General features: G+C 45.0%; 1 pseudogene; it reads right to left on the reverse strand.

Moving 5' to 3' along the window:
• Window positions 1-4020: 4020 nt before the first annotated feature.
• On the reverse strand, window positions 4021-4546 carry LOC118593493 (annotated as a pseudogene).
• Window positions 4547-4988: the final 442 nt, after the last annotated feature.

Below are 4988 nucleotides of genomic sequence, written 5' to 3' on the forward strand. Positions count from 1 at the left end.
TCAACATAAGTCTGGGACCAGACTATGGAGGAGAGAATGATGATTGGAGTTGAATCCATGCACAAGGTGCTGCAGACTGCACAGGGTTCCACAGCACTCTCACGTGGAGCAAGATGTTAGTGCCAAGAGTCTGAGGTATGGTCAGGTAGTTTACACATGAATGGTAATGTGTGCCTTGTCTTTAAAACATACAGCAGAGCCTATTTGCTCGCTGGGAAGCCAACGTCCTCAAAGTAGCTTGAAAAGAAACAACACGAAATCTCAAGGAAGTATAAGCACTTTTACAAATGAAGGAAAAAAAAAAAAAAACCTCTCTGGATGTTCCCATATAGACTCATTACTTTCTACCACGGCATCTTCATGTGTCGATTCCTTAACTAGTTATCTGTTCACAAAGACCTTGGCTGACCAATCTTTGTTGTATTTCTCTGTGATACTACTGAGTCACTTAAACTCAGTGCAGTAATGTGACCACTTTTAGTTCTATAACCCCATCCAGTTGCCAAACTTGACTAGATTCAGAAATAAGAATGCCCTGTCCAATCGCCCAATGACAGAGAAATGGATGAGATCTACATGAGCAAACTGGATGTGGAGGGGGCAGTAATGAAGGGCAAGGGTCGAGGGAAAGAGAGCTTAGGGGAGCAGGAGATCCCAGCTGGATCAAGAACAGAGAGGGAGAACAAGGAATAACAGACCATGATAAATGAAGACCCCATGGGAATAGGAAGAAGCAAAGTGCTAGAGAGGTCCCCAGAAATCCACAAAGACACCTCCACTGTAGACTACTGGCAATGGTCTAGAGAAAGCCCAAACTGACCTACTCTGGTGATAGGATGGCCAAACACCCTAACTGTCATGGTAGAACTCTTATCCAATAACTGATGGAAGCAGATGCAGAGATCCATGGCCAGGCCCCAGGTGGAGCTCCAGGAATCCAATCAGCGAGAAAGAGGAGGGATTGTATGAGTGAGAATTGTTGAGACCAAGATTGGACAAAGCACAGGGACAAACTAGTGGAAACACATGAACTATGAACCAATAGCTGGGGAGTCCCCAACTGGATCAGGCCCTCTGGATAAGTGAGACCATTGATTAGCTTGAACTGTTTGGGAGGCACCCAGGCAGTAGGACTCAGACCTGTCCTTAGTGCATGAACTGGCTGTTTGGAACCTGGGGCTTATGCAGGGACACTTTGCTCAGCCTGAGAGGAGGGGACTGGACCTGCCTGTACTGAATCTACCAGGTTGAGCTGAATCCCCAGGGGAGTCCTTGCCCTGGAGAAGATGGGAATGTGGAGTGGGCTGGGGGGAGGGTGGGGATGGGGCGGCGGGAGGGGGGAGGACAGGGGAATCCGTGGCTGATATGTAAAATTAAATCAAATTATAAAATTAAAAAAAAAGAATGCCCTGTCCACTGGCTATCATACCACAACCCTCAGTTTTCCTTGCTCCAAAGCCGATTTTGAAGGAGGGAATGGTGGATTATACTGTGTGGTGGTTTGAAAGAAATTGGCCCCCAAATTGAGTGGCACTGTTAGGAGGTGTGGCCTTGTTGGAGGAAGTGTGTCACTGTGGGGGTGGGCTTTGAGTCTCTTTTCTCAAGCTTCACTCAGCATGATGGTCAGTCAACTTTCTTTGGCCTCTGAGTCAAGATTTAGGACTCTCAGCTCCAGCACCACATCTGCCTGCATGCTGTCTGCTCCCCATTCTGAAGATGATGGATTGAACCTCTGAAACCGTAAGCAAGCGACCTCAATTAAATGTTTCTACTTGTAAGAGTTGCTGTGGTGATGGTGTTTCTTCACAGCTATAAAAGCTCTAAGACATCCTGTCTCCTCAAATCTGTTTCTTAATTTCACATCATTTATTTTGGTCCCTTGTAGATCTCCATGTCTCTGGGATTTGGGCTGCAGGCAGATGTGTGAAGCCTCTCCTCATTCTGCAATTGCTTTGGGTTTTGCTTTGATGGTGATTCCCACTTAGGTATGTGACACAGGTGAGATGTACACTTCACCAAATGCCCACTGCATCACACCACAAGGACTCTTTCCAAGTCCCATCCACCTTCCTGGAAATAGGTTGCGGCCAAAATTAAACAGCTTTAGCTGGTTCTCCCTGCTCTCAACACTCATCTCATTTATGAAAAACTATTATACATCTTTCACTCCCACAAATGGGTAGCATGCAGCAGACTTCCCCTGAAGTCCCACAGCGAGGAGACCTGGGTCCCCTCACTGCTCCCTGCAGGACTTGGCATCAGGCTCTGTCCCTGAAAATGCCACTCTTTGATCAAGGGTAGGAACAGGTTCTTCTGCTCGTTCCATGTCTTCCACAGGGACTCATGTTTCCTTTACTTAACTTCAGTAGGAAAATAAGTAAGCTAAATCTCTTGGTTAAAGACAACAAAGAAACCAACAGAGAGACAACTAAATCCACCAAATTTATCCAAATATTTGGGACATATTTGAATGAAAATGTTGCAAGAGAGAGAGGTAAAAATCTGGATGCTATAACTATCAGTAGAGGCTGAAGCAGGGTATGTTCACAGTCAAGACCTTCTAGACGACACAGCGAATTCCAAGCTAGCCTGTACTAAGTAGCAAAGCCCACATGGTGGTGGCAGGTGCTCGCGTGACACATTTAACCAGATATGTATTTAGTTGGGTCTGAGGAAGTAAATGCCATACATCAAGAGATGCAGAGAGGTAAATAGACCAGTGATTGTATAGAGAACATTTGGGGGGAAAAAACAAACAACAAAAACAGATAGGCATCATCACCATTAGAGAAAAATGATCAATTAAGGGGCAGAGGTCAACTTAAAACTCAGACTCAATGAAAACAAAAAGGTTACACATAATCAATAGACATAGTTGTCTAAAATTACCTAATTCAATCTATTTCTAACCACTTTCCTCCCTGAAAGAGTGTTTCTAAGGTGTAAACCTGGATTTCCTTTTCAATATGCACTCTTCACGGGGGCCATTTACCAGCCCATACAAACATCAGCATTTTTCTATGTCTGAAGCATGATCCTCTCATGTTCTCATGTCCGACCCAAAATGAACTTGTATAGGGTGTGAATGTGTGCATGTGTGTGCGCACGCGCGCGCGCGCACGGTGTATCTAAGACAGGTACACTCCATATGGCTCAGCCTGGCCTTGATTTCAAAATCCCTCTGCTCTGGCCTCTGCTGAGATTACACATGTGTGTCACCATGATCAGCCTCCTTCACATGCTTCCATAACATCTTGAGTGTCTATGAATACTGAGCCACCCTCATCATCTATGCTGTTTCCAAAGGTCCTCACATGCTAATTTTCTTTGTAAATATGTCTTTCTTTCCTGAGTTAAGATCTGTTTATAAGAGGGACTGTGCCCTGTGGTATGTCTAGACAACACCACTTTGCCTTAATTTTTTTTAAAAATGAGAAGTATTTTAATCATTTCCAAAGAAAGAAGGTACAGGGATTTATATTCAAAAACACAACATTAAAAGTGTGTTTCACTAGAAGTGAAAAATGGAACAGAAATGCAATTTTTTGATCTTCCTCATCCATCAAAAGCTCTGTATCTTTTCCTCCAAGCATGAGCTTCTAAGATCCAACTCGCTCTTTCTGTCCTTCTAGCTGGGCAGGGCAAATCCCTCCACCTCCACCTCTCTTCTCTCAGTCACACTATGTGGCTGCTAAAGGCCCTGAGCAGACCAATGAACAGAACTGTCCTTTAAGCCAACAGCCCACAGGCAGTGGCACCCAGGGCAGCCACAGAACTGGCATTGTTTCCACTGTCTCAGCAAGAAGGAGCCGAAAGCCGACCCTCAGCACAAATCAGAGTCAAACATGGAGAGGAAGTAAGGGCTCCTGGGCCCAGGGAGGGTTGATTCCTCTAACTCAAGATCACATGAGACTGGTGGTGAGGGATGCAGCTCTGCTTACCTCAAGAACTGAGACTGAACTGACAGAGTTTCTCTGCTCCTATGGTTCTTCAAGCTTCTCTACTGAGCTCTAATGGGATCTGAAACTCATGGCATCTACACAAATTGAGGGAACCTTGGTGGATGGAGACAAGAGTGGTAAACAGGAACATAAATCAGTGTGATAATGTATAGGACCTTGCTGGAATTTCAGCTCTTCACATGGCTGTCAGCCCCACAGAGCACAGCACAGCAAGAACCAAGACAGCCACTCCAGACTGCTGCACCTGGGGGATCGCCAGGTCTTTCCCTAGGTCCCATATCAAGTGTCAGATCCCATTCCATGGATGATACATGGAAGACAATCACAACTTAGCTGTGTGGATCAGTGCTGGCCCCAAACATGGGGACTTCACCAACATCAAATAAGACTCAAAGTTCCCAGGAAGCAGCAGGGCCGACAGGCCAAAAAGAGAGACCCCTCCACTTAAGGCAGGACCAGTGTCACAGTGGCAAAGGGACATTGCCATGGGAAAAGACCAAACTGTAGATAGTAATATGGGGAGAAACAGGGTGGTTTGAACTCATGTTTTTATTCTAGATCCGTTCCATCTCTCCCTTGGCTGTGGTTCCCAAAGTAACAGCATTTCTGAGACAAAGCTGAGTGATAATTAAGGTGGGCTTGGAGGCAATAATGGCCAGCAAGAGCGTAGCCATCTTGAGTCTTTTGCCTTAATTTTAAGCATGGCTCTGCTATCGTCTTGTATTTCCTACAAGACAAAGTCAATAGCACTGAGCATACCATGCAACTTTATTATGCTGTGACTAGTAATGTAATTGGAGATTTCTGCATCACAGCTTCGCACATGCACAGATGGAAACCACACTTTGCACATGCACAGATGGAAACCACACTCTTTGAATTCCCTTAGTAACCGTGATTCAGACTTCACTGTTCAATACAAAGATATTAAATATTAATGAAGGATCAGACATGAGACATAAGGAACTAAGTTCTGGGAGGCTCTCTGCAGCATTCTAACAAAGTACTACAGATACAGCAACTTAA

This window comes from Onychomys torridus, chromosome 11, assembly GCF_903995425.1.
Source record: "Onychomys torridus chromosome 11, mOncTor1.1, whole genome shotgun sequence".
Lineage (NCBI taxonomy): Eukaryota > Metazoa > Chordata > Mammalia > Rodentia > Cricetidae > Onychomys > Onychomys torridus.